The sequence below is a fragment of the Rhincodon typus genome, chromosome 9 (genome assembly GCF_021869965.1).
Source record: "Rhincodon typus isolate 14 chromosome 9, sRhiTyp1.1, whole genome shotgun sequence".
Lineage (NCBI taxonomy): Eukaryota > Metazoa > Chordata > Chondrichthyes > Orectolobiformes > Rhincodontidae > Rhincodon > Rhincodon typus.
The window spans coordinates 60,486,476-60,505,399 of NC_063340.1; the positions used below are offsets into that span (position 1 = coordinate 60,486,476).

Below are 18,924 nucleotides of genomic sequence, written 5' to 3' on the forward strand. Positions count from 1 at the left end.
CTGAGGAAAAATCCTTTTTGCTGCTTAAAATGCTTCTTTGATTAATTGTTTCTCCAATGTCTTTCTCATAGATACAACACAGGAGAAGGGAGGCAGTTGTAGCTCATTATAAAGTTCAAGAATTGCTCTGGGTTAGAAACCATGAAGAATTCAATCATAAGAGTTCAGAGAGACAGTCTGATCTGGCTTGTTTTCAGTCAACAGAGTAGACATTGCTTCAAGGAGTCACAGACATGCAGAAATGGCGTCTTTCTTAGAGATATGACATCATTTTCTAGTCCCATTGTATTGCTGCTCCAGCTATAAAGCTACAACACTGTAGGACAGTGAAGAATTAATGAAAGATTTACAAAGAAATATTTATATTTTAATTAAACTATTTTTGTGCTAGATCTTGAATCTGGTAATAATGTCGATTCCACACATTTTGTGTCATTTCCTGACATATCTGTACACCAATTTAATTCACTATCTGGGAAAATGGCTTTCTTTTCTACGCTGAACTTGCTCCATCAGCATCTCCTCAACAGTTTTCAAAATCTGCTGGAATCTGTGCCCAGACACGTCAGGGAAGCTTCATTGACTGTTAAGGTTACAAAACAATGCACCTCTCTTTTAAGAAGACTTAGCTTCCATAGCCCTCTGTGGCAATAGCTTCCACAGATTCACCACCATCTGTCTGAAGAAATTCTTCCTGATCTCAGTTCTAAAGGGTAATCCCTTAACTCTGAGACCATGCCCTTGTGTCCTGCATAAGGCCTTAAGAATTCACTGTTGAGTGCTCTCTTTCCTGCCTCTTAACTGGCAAGTTTCTCATGGAGGGCTCATTTCAAGATGGCAGTTCATTTTTACCATAAAAACCTCAGCCATACCTTGTCACAAGTTTAGAACTCGGAAATTAGAAGCTGTAAGTAAAAATGGTTTTATACCTCAAAACCTGAAAACGCATATGATACAGTGATAAAAGTTTTGAACAATTTCCTTTCACTCTTGGAATCCTAGATGAGATTATCTCAGATAATTGGTCACAGTTTGGAAGGCATCTTTTGGGAAATTTGTTACTAATATGTCACAACCTCTGGAAAAGCTGAAACGGCAGTCAGGACTATCAAGATGTTACTGACCAAAATCATTGACTGGGACTTAGCCTTAATGTACCATAAGGCCATAAGATATAAGGGCAAAATTAGGCCATTTGGCCATTGAATCTGCTGTGTCATTCAATCACGGCCGATAAATTGCACAACTCCATTTTTTTTTGCTTTCTCCCCATAACCTTTGATCCTCTTACTAATCAAGACCTATCTATCTCCATCTTAAATCCACTCAATGACTTGAAGTCTTTCTGTGGCAATGAATTCCACAGATTCCCCACCCTCTGAATAAATTCCTCCTCATCTCAGCTCTAAAGAGTTGTAACTCAAGGCGGCGCCTTGAGTCCTAGTCTCTTTTACTAGGGGAAACATCTTCTCTACATTCACTCAATCTAGCCCTCTCTCTATTCTGCAACTTCAATAGGATCCCCTCCACCCCCATCCTTCTAAACTCCATCGAGTACAGACCCAGAGTCCTCAACAGCTCGTCCTATGTCAATATTCTTCCAGGATCATTCTTGCAAACTTCCTGTGGACCCCCTCAAAGGGCAACACATCCTTCCTCAAATACAGGGCCCAGAACTGCTTACAATATCCCAAACACAGTCTGACCAGAGTATGAAACAGCCTTATATTCTAGGCCTCTCAATATGCATATGCCTTCTTAAAAGCCAGCTGAAGCTACATTTTAACCTTCAAGGAATCTTGAACTAGGGCTCCTAAGTATATTTGTGCTTCAAATTTTTGAAACCTTTCCTTATTTTGAAAATAGTTAATGCCTTTATTCTTCCTACTAAAGCGCATAACCTCACACGGTATTCCGTTTGCCACTTCTTTGCCCACTCTCCCATCCTGTCCAAGTCCTTCTGCAGCACCCCTGTCTTCTCAACACTACCTGTCCCTCTACCTACCTTTGTGACATCTGTAAACTTATCAGCAATGCCCTCAGTTCCATTGCCCAGATCGTTAATGCATTACGAGAATAGTTGTTGCCCTGACACTGAACCCTGCAGAACTCCACTAGTCACCAGCTTCCATCCTGAAAAAGACCCGTTTAACCCACTCTTGGCCTTCTGCCAGTCAGCCAATCCTCTATCTATGCCAGTACCTTGCCTGTAATGCAATGGGCTCTTTTTGTTTTAAGAATCCTTACAGTGCAGTAGCCGTTCGGCTCATCAATTCCACACCAACCTTCTGAGTAGCATCCCACCAGATCCCTGTAACCCTGCATTTCCCATAGCTTATCCACCTAGCCTGCACATCCCTGGACACTATGGGCAATTTAGTATGGCCAATCCACCTAACCTGCACATCTTTGGACTATGCGAGAAAACCAGAGCACCCGGAGAATGTGCAAACTCCCTACAGACAGACACATGGGGGTGGAATTGTACCCAGGTCGCTGGCACTGCTAACCACTGAGCCACTGTGCCACTCAATCTTATCTTATTTAGCAGCCTCCTTTGTAGTACCTTGTCAATAGCCTTCTCAAAATCCAAATTGATCACGCCCACTGGTCTCTCCTTTGCCTAACTTGCTTGTTTCCGCCTCAAAGAATTCCTATCAGGTTTGTCAGCGCTTGACAAAACTGTGCTGACTCAGCCTATTTTACCATGTGTTTCCAAGTACTTGGAAATCTCAACCTTTATAATGGACTCTAAAATCTTACCAATGACTGAGGTCAGGCTAACTGAGTTAAAAATTTTCCATCTTTTTCTTCACTCTCTTTTTAAATAGAGGTGTTATTGTTAGCCATTTTCCAGGCCTCTGGGACCCTCCCTGACTCCAGTGATTCCAATGTCTCCACAATCTCCTCAGCTATCTCCTTCAGTACCTGGAGTGTAGTCCATCTGGTCCAGGTAATTTATCCATTTTCAGACCTTTCAACTTCCCCAGCACCTTCCCCTTAGTGATGGCCGCAGCACTCACCTCTTACCCCGGCTCTTTTGAAGTTCTGGATGCTACTGGTGTCATCCACTGTGAAGACTGAAGCAAAGTACCTGTTCAGTTCCTCCACCATTTCTTTGCTCCCCATTACTTCTTCTCTAGCCTCATTTAGTAGCAGTCCAATGTCCACCCTTGCATCTCTCTTATCTTCTTTACATGTTAAAAATTCTTGCAGTCTTCTTTTATATTACTAGCTAGCTTACTTCCCCACCTTATTGCTTTTTTAAGTTATCCCAGCAATATTCACCACATTATATGCTTTCTCTATTGCTTCAATGCTGTCCTTGATTCTTGTCAGCCATGGTTACAACATCGTGTCCTTGGTATGTTTCTTCATTCTTGTGATAAACTTCCTCTGTGCTTCCCAAATTATCCGCCAGAAACTCCTGCCATTGTTGTTCCACCATCTTCCCTGATAAGCTTCCTCTTCCAATCAACTGTGGCCAGCTCCTCCCTCAAAGGCTTGGATTTTTTTCGCTGGAGTGTAAGGGTTTGAGAAGAGACCTTATAGAAGTTTATAAAATAACGAGGGGTACAGATAGAGTTAATGGTAGTTGTGTTTTCTTGAACATGGGGGAATTTCAAGATTAGTGGGCACATTTTTAAGGTGAGAGAAGAGAGATTTAAAAAAGGACATGAGGGCCAAATTTCTTATAGAGTGTGGTTCACATGTGGAATGAACTTCCTGAGGAACTGGTGGATGTTAGTACAATTTCAATATTTAAAAGACATTTGGATAATTACATGAATGGGAAAGGTTTGGAGGTATGTGGGACAAGAGTAGGCAGGTGGCATTATTTTAGTTTGGGATTATGTTTAGCCTGGACTGGTTGGATTGAAGGGTCCATTTCTATGCTGTATGACTCTATGTCTTTGCATTTAACTTTACTCAATTGTAATATCATTACATCTGATTCCAATTTCTCCCTCTCAAACTGCTGGATGACTTCTTTCATATTATGGCCACTGCACCCTAGGGGTTCCTTCACCTTAAGCTCCCTAATCAAGTCTGCCACATTATACATCAATAAATCCAGAATTGCCCATTCCCTAGTAGATGACCACAAGTTGCTCCAAAAATCCATCTCATAGATAGTTGACAAATCGCCCATCTGTGCCAACTTGAATAACAATGCAGGGAGATCTGTGATGTCAACACAATGGTTGAATCTGTCCACCAGACTCTGGCAGAAAGCGTGGAGATGGAAATACTTTCAGTTCAATATTTTCAGTTAAGAATGTTCAAAATCGAAAATGTACTTGGTAGAAGATATAGAGATAGGATTTAAGGAAATATGCAGATAAGCCGCTGAGGTTTGCAGTGTCAGTGGCATCAGAACCTTGTGGAACAGACTCTGTTAAATAATTGGAACTAGATTCACTGAGGACAGAGATAGCTACTGTTTGGCTATCCTGGATGTAGTGTAAATAAATATTGTTTAAATAAACACACTGATGACTGGCCTGAGAATTTCTGAACCGACAACCACACAACAAATTGCATGTGAAACCACTTCTTTAAATGGGACATGGTGATCTATTGTGGTCTGATACCTATAGTAAATCAGCAGAACATATCTACTTAAAACAAGGTACCTGCATCTAGAATTTCAAGAAGGGTGATGGCCATGCCTTTGCAGGAGGCACATTGTGATTGGTACACTAACCACAAAGTCTTAGATCCTAGTTATAGGCAACAGCTTACAGCAACTGGTGGGAGAAAATAGTTGACTTTCTCTGTGCTTTAGATATTTTTACTACAGAGAGTGACACACACAACCTGCCCTTCCGACAGTCTGAAGGTTTCTCCCCACATCATTCATACCTACAAGCTGTTCAGCTACCCAGGAATGAAGTAGAGTGTTGTCACCAGGCTGATGACCTTTGCTATCCACAGATAATCATAACTATACAAGCAAATCATCTACAATGCAACAATTCCTTCCACAGTCCTTAATTTTTAAAGTAGTCTTTTCTTCCATTTTAGTCCACAATGCAAAAATATCAAATGATACAGTCTTTACAATGTCTCTTTGGTGTCACAAGTTTCTGCCATGTGTCTTCATGTCACTGAACAGTCCGATTTGTAACATGTAGATTTTTGGGCACATGGAGTAGGACAACCCTTGAGGCACTGGAATCTGGAGAGCCAAATTTGATTCCTTCCCTTTCTTTCTCTGCCACCACCCTTCCTCATCATTAAAATGTTCAAACTCAAGCATGATGCATTTGACAGACAAAATGTCATGACTTTGAACAACTTACGGCAAGCTCCTCCAAATATCAAAGCTGCTGTATTTTAAGGAGAGCCACAGAGTGTCTTTGTATCCTTCATCTTCTCTTGGAACATTGACCATGTGTGAGCTAAGAAAACAAGACCTGGCAGGGGAGATACTTTCAGCTACTCCACTGTATTTGTTTTGCAGGAGTGTTGCCAGAATGCTTGTAGAGTTGGCTTTGAGAAGGACACTGTGTCAAGAAAATGGTTCATAAACCCAAATTACTTCAGGATATATTAAACGTTTAACATTTTTTTTAAAAGAAAGACATACAAGCCAAAAAATAGGAACATAGGAAACAGGAGTAAGCTATTCAATCTCTCAAGTCTTTCAGCCATTCAATGAGATCATGGCTGATCTGTGGCCTAACTCCATAGATCTACCTTTGGCCCATTTTCCTCAATTTTCCTCCATTTTGCTAAACAAAAGTTACCTGTCTCAAATTTAAAATTAACAACTAATATAGCATTCACTGCCAACGTGGAAGAGAGGTCCAAGCATCTACCAACCTTTGTGTGTAGTAGTGCTTCCTAACATCTCTCCTGAATGATCTGGCCCTAATTTTCAGACTGTGCCCTGTAGTTCTAGAATCCCCAACCTGTGGAAATAGTTTATTTTTTTATTCATTAACAGGATGAAGGCATTGATGGATAGGCAGCATTTATTGCCCATCCCTAATTGCCCAGAGGGCAGTTCAGAGTCAACCACATTGCTGTGGGTCTGGAGTCACATGTAGGCCAGACCAGGTAAGGATGGCAGTTTCCTTCCCTAAAGGACATTAGTGAACCAGACGGGTTTTTCCTGACAGTTGACAATGGATTCATGGTCATCATTAGACTCTTAATTCCAGATATTTGTTGACTTCAAATTCCACCATCTATCATGGCAGGATTTGAACCCAGGTCCCCAAATCGTTATCTGGGTCTCTAGATTAACAGTCCAGTGATAATACCACTAGGCCAACGCCTCCTCTATCTTTATCTAGTCCTGTCTTTTCCTGTTAATATCTTGAAGACTTTGATCAGATCACCCCTTAACCTTCCAAATTCTGGAGAGCACAGTCTTAATTTATATAATCTCTCCTCATAAATTAACCCCTGAAGTCTAGGTTAAACAAGGGTAACGTCACCATATTCTTAGCAGACCACTGAGCTGTTCAATCATTAGACAGAGATGACTTGCATTGGTTTAACCCAAGGGTCACCTTGCCTTAGGCAAGGGGAGAGACTGAGAAGGCGAGTTCTTCATGGTAACCTCAGCTAGTTCAGGAATTAAACCTATGCTGTTGGCACTGCTCTGCATTGCAAATCAGCTGTCCAGCTAATTGAGCTGAAGCAGAATTATTTTGCATCCAACCTAACATTTATTGTCACTTAGAAATTGGGACATTGTGGTATCTGGAAAAATTTCTTCTTTGTTTGGTAATTTGGAGGAAGGTGATAAGCAAAATACATACCAGAATCCATCAAAAGACTAGGCCCAAGAACTATTGCTGCCCAAAACCCTCACATAAAAGGGTGAAAGACCTGGGTTTTTAATTTTCTGTTTGTGTGTTAACCAAAATATACCCAGAGGTTATGACCGATTTATGAAATATTGTAGAATGTGAGCTGCAGCAAAACCCAGGATAGGCACAGCCCCCAGCAGCTTTCACTTCAAACCAAGTCTTTTGTGCTTTGCGTTTATACGATGTTGTTACAATCTGCAGTAGAAAGAAGAATAAAACAGATGATTCTTAGACTATCATAGCAACCCCAGCTTCATCATTTTTTCCTTCTTATCCTGGTAGTCAGTGAAACTTACAACAGTGTGAATGTCATGAATTTGCACTTCAGGTTTTGCTTCGATTCAATGATTGAGTGAATTGGGTTAACGTTCATTACAATCCCAGTGCTTAGGCCACTGTCTGAATTCTCCAATCCCCTGACACTACGAATTTCTTGTTTTCAAAAGTCTCCTGTATTGCCATCTCAAGCATAAAATGGCACATAGGTTGGAGTGTCTAAATTAATTAGTCAAAGAGTTGAGTTTTAAAGGCTATCTTAAAAGAGGATAAGGAGATATTCATAAACGTCTGAACCTTTCCCTCAAGTGAGGTTCCAGCCAAAAACTAAGAGGTCAGGTACTTTCCACCAGAGAGCGCTCTTACCATGCCAGAATGATCAACTTTGATTCACAAAGGTTTAAAATAACTCGTTAGGATTTGCCTGAAATATATATTTAAAGCTTTCAGTAATATTTCAGGATGTCTATTCATGACTTTAAGTAAATTATTATTGTTCCTTTGTCATTTACACAGAAAGTTCTTTGAATTAATGTCAAAAGTTGGGTCAGACATAAACAATTGTCAACATCTATAACCATTTTCATCTCTTTAGATGAAGACTTTGATACTTTCAATTTTGAAGAAATTCTTAAATTGAATTATTACATAAAATCTACAAGTAGCAAAGGCGCATACGTATGAACATCAGGTCAGACTAGGCTTGGGTTTATCTGTGATGTTCAGTATTGAATCAAACGTCACCATTATTAAGAGCTTGAGAGGGCTGGGAAGGACAGAAGGCGATGCATTTCCTGCAAAGAGGCTGAAACCTGCTAGAATCTGCTCCCGTTCAGTTTCCAGCTTGTTGAATTTCGATTCTATATTGCAGCCGGTGATACCAGGTGGTTCATTGGGCCCTCTGTATCAATGAAGCTCCTGAGCTACTCTTCGTTTAACTCTTCTGTACAACCTCAACCTTCCACTGAGATCATTTGAAAGACTTAAAACTTGCTTACAATAAAGGTAATTGATACCTCAAAGTGCTTTATTGTTCCTTTCAGATCTTTAAAATTAATTTCTTTTCATCAGTAAGGCCCGTGGGTCTTCCATTTTGGAATGGCTGTGGGAAGCCCAAGCATCCAGTAGCAGAACAGAATCATAGAATCATCATGCATAGGGTAAAGGTCTCTCAATTCCTTGATGATAATAATAACCTTGACCTTGTTTCTGTTCCTGTGATTTGAGATAGTATCTGTGCTCTTCAATATGAGCACACACAGAAACCACAAATACCCTCCTTTCTTCAGCACAGATGGGATTCAACAGTTGTGGCCTTTCATCATCATTAACCATGAGTAAAGTTCAGGCAGAGAAGTGTCACAAGTCTATCAACATCCATTAGGTTGTACCCTGGTGTGAGCGAGGTGGAAAGGAATAAGAAGAAAAGATTAGATTTCAACTTTAGCTACTAAGAGAATTGCATACCACACATATAGATCTAGGAAAATAACAAATCTACACTCTCTTACAAAGTATGAGCAACAGAGCATGACTTTTTGCCAGCACTTCTCTTTCTTCTGGCTTCTAACCCTCTGTTGCTTTCTATCTCTTTTTTTTTCATCCAAACAGCCCATACCACTTATTGTCCTTTTCTCCTTTCCTTCTCTGGCACACCTTCATTTAGATCTGAATTGTTGCATCCAAAATTCGGGGTGTACTTTGACTGCTAAGTAAAAAGAACTGTGCGTGCTGGAAATCAGAAACAAAACAGAAATTGCTGGAAAAACTCAGCAGGTGTAGCAGCATCTGTGGAGAGATATCAGGGTTAACATTTTGGGCCCAGTGACTAGAGTTCCCTGGAGAACTTCCTTGGAGTTCTGAGGAAGGGTCACTGGATCTGAAAGGTTAACTCGGCTTTCTCTCCACAAATGCTTCCAGACCTGCTGAACTTTTCCAGCAATTTCCATTTTGGTATACTTTGACGGCAATGGATTGATGAAGGGATCTTTGCAAGTTGTTACACCTTAAAGCATGTTATTCAGAGCCAGAAAATACTGCAGTCTTCTAAGGCCTATAATACTCACAATTTTCCAATCCCCTAATAAGGATAGGCCCAGTCAAAGAGCTATGGACACGAAGCCACTTTAAGGACAGCTTACATAGTACATGGTCTTCCTAAGTGCAACCGAAGCTGGTGACAGATATATTCAGACAAAATAATTTTGCAGTAGAGTGCCTCAAGCTAGACTTAGATTCCTTTATTGCATTGGAGTGGTTGCCCTTGATGCCTGAAGACTTAAGTTCTTTCCCTATGCCCCACATTTTCAGCAGATGTTTTAGCTGTTTTGGTTCCGCTCTCAGGAATGCTCTTCCGAGATCTTTCCATCTTACTCAGTTCTTACACAACTTTACAAAGCACAACCTTCAAACACTTTACAAAACCTCTCAATTTTTTTTTCAATCAATTCTGCTAATATCTGACTGGCTCAGATTCCAGTTGCATTTCCTACAGCCCAACCTTGAAATGCCTTAAAAGAGTTATACACATTTAAATTAATTTAGTTCTTGTATGAGGACTTACTTCTGAAACATTAAGTAAATTGCACAGCCAATTTTGAACTGCTGTAGAGTCTCCAACTGTGCCCAAAAGCCCACCAGCACCCCAAAATAACAAGAAATTTCTAACTTGCCCAGTGGGGGCCAGAAGGCATAATAAAGGATTTAATATTTGGTGGGATGGGGAACAGCACAACATGCTACATACACACGGCCTCCTTGAACTTGAAATTTGTTGCATTAAATGATGAAGAGGTTGAAGCATCACTAAACTGCACCAGTCCAGTCTATTCAGCTGGTGCACCCCTTTGAAACAAAACTGTAATCAATCTGTAAATTTCCATCTGCCTCCATACTTATGTTTTTGTGTTTACAGAGCAAATCAGTGCCAACCTTTAGCATGTCAAAGAAATGTAGCCAATGTGTAATATTGGCAATCTACTGTAATAATGTGATTAATAACTGTCAATAATTACTGCTTATATGTAAATATAATTATTTCCAAAGTTTATAAATTATTTAGTGAAACATTTTAAATGTGCATTTCTTTCATTAAAAATAAAAGATTGAATTTACAAGAAAATTTATAAACTTTACAAAATTAATTACATTGAAGTTGTACAGGACATTAGTGAGGCTGCTTCTGGAGTATTGAGTCCCATTCTGGTCGCCCAGTTATAGGAAGGATATTATTAAGCTGAGAGGGCTCAGAACAGATTTATCAGGATGTTGCCGGGAATAGAGGGTTTGATTTACAAGGAGAGGCTGGATACACTGGGAGTTGAGAGGTGACCTTATTGAGGTTTATAAAATAATGAGGAGTATAGATAAGGCGAATGGCAAGTGTCTTTTGCCTAAGATGGGGGATTTGAAGATTATGTAGTATATTTTTAATGTGAGAGGAGAAAGATTTAAAAAGGACATGAGAAGCAACTTTTTTACACAGAGATTGGTTCATGTATGGAATGAACTTCTGGAGGAAGTGGTGGATGTGGGCACAGTTGCAACGTTTAAAAGGTATTTAGAGAAGTAGGTAAATAGGAAATGTTTGGAGGGATATCAGCCAGCACATGCAGGTGAGACTAGTTTACTTTGCGATTATGGTCAGCATGTACTGGTTGGATCAAAGGGTCTATTTCTGTGCTGCATATCTCTATAAATCTATGATTTTATTTGAACATCTTTCCCATTGATTTTATCAAATGAATGGGAAATGAAGTACTTTCACTGTTTGCACATATTTACACTTAATTGCGGCATATTATCATAAGCTACCTTTCCTTGCTGTGGTGGACAGGCTAGAGTGTTCTGTTGATCTTGAAAGTGATGCTGTTAGGAGTTCTCAACTTCTGGCAGGGCCACCCTTGATGGTAAGATCAGAGGGAAGGAACCAGACAAAGCATAATCTAAAACAAGTCCTCAATGGCGATCCAGGCAGAAGATATCCATGTGATATCAACCACTGTGAATATGGATGAAGGCTGCAGCAGTAGGGAGATGCACCAATGTCGAGGTTTCCTTGCCACTGGAACTGGATCTACCTTCTGTCAAGGGCCGTAATTCTGCTGACATGCAACAGCATTCCCACGGTAAAAGATGTCCCACACAAGGCATCTACCTAGAGAAATTCAAACACCCCAGACACAACACAAGGCCTGAGGAGATTGGCAAGAGCTGACGGGGACAAGATCGAGACATCTGGAAATCCCTCGCTTTGGACCGATTTATAGGTGGTAGGGTTTGAATCAACTGTTTCACTATTGGAATAGGAACAGGAGAGCACTTTAGCAGCTTTCTTCAGTGTAGAAAATTTTGGAATTGCTGAACACAGCCACCCTCTCATGCTATGAGATCAGTTAACAACAAGAATAGTTCAAGAGAATGACCACATCATCCAGAACCTCATCAACAAGAAGAGGAAGGTAGCAAAACAATATCAACAGTGTGGCAAAGAGGAGCACTCATCAAACAGCAAAGGTGGTGTTACAAGGAGGAATAAGGGAAATCAAGAACCAATGGATGACTGAGAAAGTGAAGGAGCTGCAGGTCCTTGCTGATAAGCAAGACACTTGGGGTTTCTTCAGTGCCACCCTGGCAATATATGGGCTCAATATCTTTGGTGTCAAACTGGAGATTTTCAAAGTTAGAATAATAGAGCTCATCCATAATTTTCATCAACTGTGCCTGAAATTCTGAGATAAAGAAGAAATCCCAGCCAATCTCAGAAATGCTGCTATCAGCACCATCTTCAAGAAAGGACACAAAGTTTTTTTCCTTCACAGATGCTGCCAGACCTGCTGAGCTTTTCCAGCAACTTTGTTTTTGTTCCTGATTTACAGTATCCACTTACAGCATCAGTTTTTATTTAGTATTTAACTCACTGCCACATCTCTTTTAGATATGCCCACCTTGAAGAAATTCTGCTTCTTTCTCGACGGGATTTCTGTTCCAATCTTTCTTCTTGCCCACCAACATTAATTTCACTGACACTCCTGGTGTTTGACCAGGTATTTGCTACTTCCCTCTCTTTAGGTTCAATCCTATCATTTACTCCCTACTCCATCCCCCTCCCTTTTTTCCTGCACATAAACTGACATTTTCCCAGTCACCATCAGTTCTGAGGAAGGGTTACTGCACCCGAAACGTTAACTCTGTTTTTTCCTTCACAGATGCTGCCAGACCTGCTGAGCTTTTCCAGCAACTTTGTTTTTGCTCATGGAACTATGGACATGATTTTCACTGCTCAACATCTTCAACTACTCTGCATGGTCTTCATTGACCTGACCAAGGCTTTTGGCTAAAAGGCTGGCCGTCCAAAGAAATTCATCAACATTCTCCAGCTCCTCCATTACAAGATGTCGATGACAGTTCCTACCAATGGTAACATGGCAAAATCCTTAGAGGTCAAGACAGGGGTCAAGCAGGGATGTGCCATTTTCTCCCTTTTTTCTATTGTCATCGTCACCATTCTTCAGCTTGTCAGAACTAGATTCCCAGTCATCTGGATATTGTCTACAGGATGGACAGAAAACTTTTCAGCTTCAACTGATTGAAATCCAGGCTGCAAATGACGCTGATGTCACTTGTGAAACTTCAGTTTATGGATAACATTTTTACTCTATATTTCAAAAAGACAAAACAGAAATACAAGATAGTGCAAGACTTAAATAAAGTCTTGTGAAAATACAAACATACTTTATGAAACAGTAGGCCACTCAGTTCCTTGAGGCCACCCTACCAGTCAAAAAGATCATGGGTGGTCTTTGACCTCAAATCCACTTTCCCAACCAAACCCATAGCCATTGATTCCTTTTGAGCAATCTGAGTATTCATGTCTCTGAGTTGGAAAATCCAAAAGTTCTAAACAACTACAAATAAAAGGTTTGTAAGGTAGTTATATTTTGGGGATATCGCTTTAACTTGGAGCAAAATGGAAGAAAAATGTTTTTGTATGAACTGCTCTGAACTCTGTTCAGACACAACTTTGTTGCTAGCAGAACAAGACTGCCACATTCAAGAAATTTGATGAGAAAGAACAAGATGTTTACACCTGTTGACAATGTCAAGAGCAATTGAGCTGATTGTAAGTAGGCTGTTATTCTACAAAATCCTCACAGCAAGGTGATACAACTATCAGGCTGTTAAAAAAGAGTTATACTTTAGTATGTTTAATTCCAAGATAGAATGAGGTAGGGGTGTAGAAGATATCTAATTAATATTTCTAATTAGATATATGACCTGTGAGATTCACATGAAGATAGACTTTGGAAAGGAATGTCATTGTATTATTGGGTAACAGGGTTTCTCAAATACCTTTGAAACTCACAGATACAAATCAGTCTGCAGACATGTGAGGGATAGTGATCTGGAGATGAAGCAACTAGTCCTGCATGTGAAGCAGAGAAAATGCTGACCTTATTAGTTACCACACCGAACGTGGGTGAGGGCTCAAGCTCAGATTGAGATTGGATTTGTGACGATTTAAAGAACACTGGAAGATTTACTAATTTGAGGTAAAGTGAAGGGATCTACTGTGCAACTCTTACAGTCAATGTCATTTCTGGGACTTGAAGTTATCAAAATGGGAAATCAAAAGGAAACAAATCATCACAAGATGAAAATAGCTTTCAATCAGTTGCATGAGAAAGCAATGTTTACTTAATAGACAGAATAAAGTGCCATTGTAGCAGGAGATATTTGGCCATAATAACAGGTAAATGGGGAATCATTTTTCTGGAGTTTAAAGAATAAATCACCTACAAAGTAATGTTTGATTAAAAAAAAATGACGGATGCTAGAAATCTGAAATAAAAACAGAAATAGCTGGAGAAATTCAGCAGGTCTAGCAGCATCTGTGGAGAGAAAGCAGAGTAACATTTTGGGTCCCTATTCTGAAGAAGGGTTTAGGTGCTAAATGTTTAGTTGATGTTGCTTTCAGTTTGTTTGTGACAATAAATCTTATCTTGTGGTCCTTTCAGTCAATGATCTGATAATCTTTTTTTTTAAATCCAGTTTCCATGGATCTAATAACATAGGTGGTTACATGAGCAGAATTCTCCTTATTTCATCCTGAACTATACCCCTCATCCAATATGGTTTAACCGTGTAAAACAATTTCTCAGCACTACCCTGTCAAAGTCACTTGGAAGTCTGCATGTTTCAATGAAGTCAGCTCTCATTCTTTTAAATTCCAGAGCATGTAGGCCTAATTAATTCATTATCTTCTAATTATATGGCATCTTTATCATCACAGAACCAAAGTAATGAAACTCTGTTGCACATTTCTAATACAGGTACATCCTTCTTTGGATTGGGAGACCCCAAAGCTAATCATTCGCCTGGATGGAATTTCACCAGAGTCCTGTCCAATTGCAACACATCATCCTTATTTTAGTTCTACGGTGGCTTAGTGGTCAGCACTGCTGTCTCACAGTGCCGGGGAGCCGGGTTCGGTTCCACCCTTGGATGATTGTCTGCGTGGAGTTTACAGTTCTCCACATGTCTTCAAGTATTGCCTCTGGGTGCTCCGGTTTCCTCCCACAGTCCAAAGATGCATGGGTTAGGTGGATTGACCATGCTAAATTGCCTATTGTGTCCAGGGATGTGCAGGTTAGATGGACTAATTAAGGGAATTGTCGCATTACTTGGATGGAATAGGGGGTGGGTCTGGGTGGGACAGTGTGAAATTGATGGGCCAATTATCCTGCTTCCACACTGGAGGGATTCTATGAAAGGCTTATTATTACAATTATGAGCTGTTTAGATTGTTTTTTTTTTTAGCAGGGGTTCAAGTAGTTAAGTGGCAAGAGCATTATGGAACAGCACATTTCAATCCTTGTACGAAATGTGGTAGTTGATGAATACCCGCCCCTTAGCCTTGTTCCATGCTTGATGTGGCATAGTATCACTCAAATTAATCAACCAATTGTCTCTCTGATAATCAGAGAGCCTCTGATATTTTGTGGATTACAGTTAATTACATGTTCTGAAGTCTCCTAGTAACACCCTGGGTGAAATGTTGTTAAAGATTAAAGGAAAGCCTATGCTTCCTTTTTAATGGCAAGAAAATATGCCCACACTTGGAAGCAATGGAAGCAAAATCTGTGTTCATAGCAGTTAGACAGTTAGACTTCAAAGTAGCAGAAAGATATTTGAAAATATCAAGTTAAAAATATTTGTGCTTTGAAGTGTCCATCTGATTCTATGATAGAACAGTGCTGAGGTCTGTCACATTACTGTTGTGATAGAATTTAAAATGGAAAGGTTTCAGAGAAAGCCACTGTAATATCAGTTCCAGTACTAGTTTCCTACAATTATCACTAAAACCTGATAGATATTGTTAGTTTTCCAGGATCTGGTAGAGGAAGAGCAACTGCATTTCAAAAGTTTCTATTGGTCAACCTACAGGAATATAAGTAGCAGCTCACCCTTAAATTGAAAATCTTGCATTTGTGAGGAGCAAGAACAAGGCTGGAAGATCTATTGAACTTGCTCTAGAGATTGCAATTCCAGGAAAACTTTCACCATGGAGTATAGCTCTGAGGTTAAAAGATACCAGACTGAGAAAAGAAAACTCAAAGTAAATTCTGAGGAATTAAGAAGCACTTTGGACTGATTCTGGGAGAATGGAATATCTGCTTAATGGACAGTGTAACATATATCCGACAGTGTTTGATTGTGTTTAATGTTCTGTCCTGAAGCTTAAAGTATATATTGCTTACAGAGATAGTGTTTCATGTCTATTCATTACAGAGGCTGCCACAAAACATGAATCATGTAATGTCATCTGTTCAACTGGTATTTCATTTTTCTTTTAAAGCCTCAGTACACTAATTTTACTTTAATAAGTGACTGGCCCCTAATTCCGCAGTCGGAATGATGATGAGTATCAACCTACAATGATTTACCTGAAGCAGCTTGTGCTGCATAACTTCTTTGTACGTTTTCACAAACAAGCTGTTGGAGACAAAGATGTAAATAAAATAAATTATACTATCCTGCTCTAAAACATAGTCAAAGCATAAACAACTCATCCTGTCACCCAGCTACTTCACCTTAGCATGATCTAAATTCAGAATTCCATTGGCGTTTCAAAAAGTTAATATTTTAGAGTAATTTTTCTCAAAAATAAGCTGACAATATTTTGTAAGAATGTCAGAAATTGAATCTTCCTGACAGTAAACTTAAATCTCGGTCAAAATGAGACAAAAATAAATTCTTACTGTTACTTTCTTTGACATACATGTTCATTACAGTGAAGCACTGAGCTTGATGAGTACCATGTTACTAAAATCAAACAGCAGAACTGGGAAGGGAATAATTTATTCACGACAGCCTAAAAATTGTTGTTGGCATGGACTTTTCCAGTGCAAGTAGTAGGCATAAATATGAGAGTGCAGCACAACACTCACTTGCCATCTGCTTTGAATATTAACAAAATTGTTGTAAACACAAACTGATATGCAAGTACTAATGCACTCATCCACATGTTAGTATATTTAAGCCAGGAGACAGGGACTTAACGGAGAAGTACTTCATGTTCTGGAATTAATGTGGTGTCCGTTAGTTTAAAGATAAATTGCTTCAAAATTTCCTTCCACATTCCAGGTTTTTGTACTGTTCTGGAAACATTGTGTGGTTAATTGGCACAGGAGTTAGCAGAAGAACTGCAAGAGATAGAATGTGCAACCCATAATGTCAGATGGCACATTTCAAGTCTATCCATTTGCCCTCACAACAAATTTTCCACTATCTTCCAGCTGTAGCTTTAACGGTGGCACTATTGACTCTGAGTCACAAGACATTGGGTTCAAGTCTGTCATAGAGTCATACAGCACAGAAACAGACCTTTCAGTCCAACCTGTCCACACCAAACACGTTCCCAAACTAAACTAGAGCGTCCTGCCGGCGCTTGGCCCATATCCCTCCAAACATTTCCTATTCATGAACTTATCCAAATGTCTTTTAAAGGTTGTAACTATACCTGCATCCACCACTTCCTCTGTCAGTTCATTCCACACATGGGCCACTCTCTGTAAAAAAGTTGAGCCTGATGTCCTTTTTGAATCTTTCTCCTCTCACTGTAAAAATATGCCTCCAGGTTTTGAACTCCCCCACCCTTAGGAAAAGACCCTTGTCATTCACCTTATTGATGCCCCTCATGATTTAGTGCACAAATCAAAGCTAATACTTCAGTGCAGTATAAAGGAGAGCTGGACTGATGGAGATGATGTCTCTTGGTTGAGCTGTTAAACTGAGAGACCAATTGCCTGTTGAGGTGGATGTAAAAGGTCCATTGGCACTACTTTGAAGAGCAGAGCAGTTGTTCCTGATGTCCTGGCCAATATCTATCCCCCACTCGGCATCACAAAACAGAGCATCTAGCCATTATCACTTTGCTTATAAGACCACGGATTGTGCAAATTGCTGCTGCTTTCCTATTTGTGAATTACTCTTCATAAAATACTTCATTGGCTATAAAGTCCTTGTGAATCCTGGTAGTTGCAGAAAGTGCAATATTAATGCAAGTCTTCATTTCTTTTTATAAAAGATACCATTATTTGTTCACGACTACAGAGATGAGTCGAATGAGGCAGAAGTTTATTGGGGAAGCATTGTTATCCAGAGTAAGGGAAAACAGTGGTCTAAAGAGCAAGAAGCTGAATCACTGCACCCACGGGTGTAACTGGGAAGAAGTTAGGCAAGCCCATAAAGATGTCAGTAATGATTCTGATGAATCACTTTATGCCATACAACAAGTTGGCATTGTCAGGTTTAAAGGTGATAAATGGTTGTAGCTGTTTGAATGATGACTGCAGAATGAGAGCATCAAGTAAATGTGCTTTGCTTCTGGTGCTTCGTACAACACTATGGATTCACAGACATATGGTATCTCAAAATGGTGATCCAAAATGAATTCCTGGAAAACAAGGTTGAAGTTATATGATGGACTGTTACTCATGCCAAGAAACAAATTAAGCTAAGAGCCCAGGTATTGGGCAAAATGAACATCTGGAATCCCAGAAGGTAGCCACCAAGCAAAATCCATTCTGCTCAGCTGAAACAAAGCTAAAGCTTAACTAGTAACCCTAAGTGTGCCAGAAGAGATCTGCAGCATTTTGCAATCCATTCAGCTATTAACTCTGAACAGTTCTTAGAAAATTACAAAAATGTTTTCACATGCCTTAAATGTCTTCCAAGTGAATATTATCTTGAAATGGATGAAACCATGTGATCAGCGAAGTATCAGGTAAGGAAAGATCCAGCTTCCTGGAGTCCAGCCTGTTAATCATGGAGTCACCCTACAGTGTGTCACCAGTTAGACAGAGTTTGAAGCAACTTGTATGCAGCAGATGTATAAAAGATACACAACTGCATTATTCAGCATCTCAGGCACTGACCTGCTCCAAGCTGCAGGGGAATCTGATTACACCTTCAGGTCAAAGTCATTGTATTAAGCACCCTCAGAAACACTGAAATCAGCCATTGATATCCATTTTGCATACAAAAGGAAAATGTGACCTATTCAGGGCTCTAAGTAATTTTTCCTTCTTCACATTAGCATGGCAGCCATGTTGAGCTAGCAAACTAGTTGCATTTGTATCCAGAGCATTAATACAAACTGAGTGATGTAATGCTCAGATAGTGAAAGAATACCTAGCTATAGTCTTTGCTTTTAAGAATTTTAATTAATATCTGTTCGTTAGAGATAAAGTGGCAGTATTTAGACCAAAAACCAACTTTAAAGCTTCTTCCTCATATTATTTCTATATGTTCCAAAATA

At 39.7% G+C, this 18,924-nt stretch overlaps 1 long non-coding RNA gene across 1 annotated transcript in view; it reads right to left on the bottom strand.

Moving 5' to 3' along the window:
• Positions 1–7,873: 7,873 nt before the first annotated feature.
• The window catches only part of LOC125484009, a 69,893-nt gene continuing 58,842 nt past the window's right edge, over positions 7,874–18,924 (bottom strand). The window contains exon 3 of the long non-coding RNA XR_007262870.1: positions 7,874–8,495. This is a non-coding gene — a long non-coding RNA (uncharacterized LOC125484009). The remainder of the gene's footprint in view (positions 8,496–18,924) is intronic.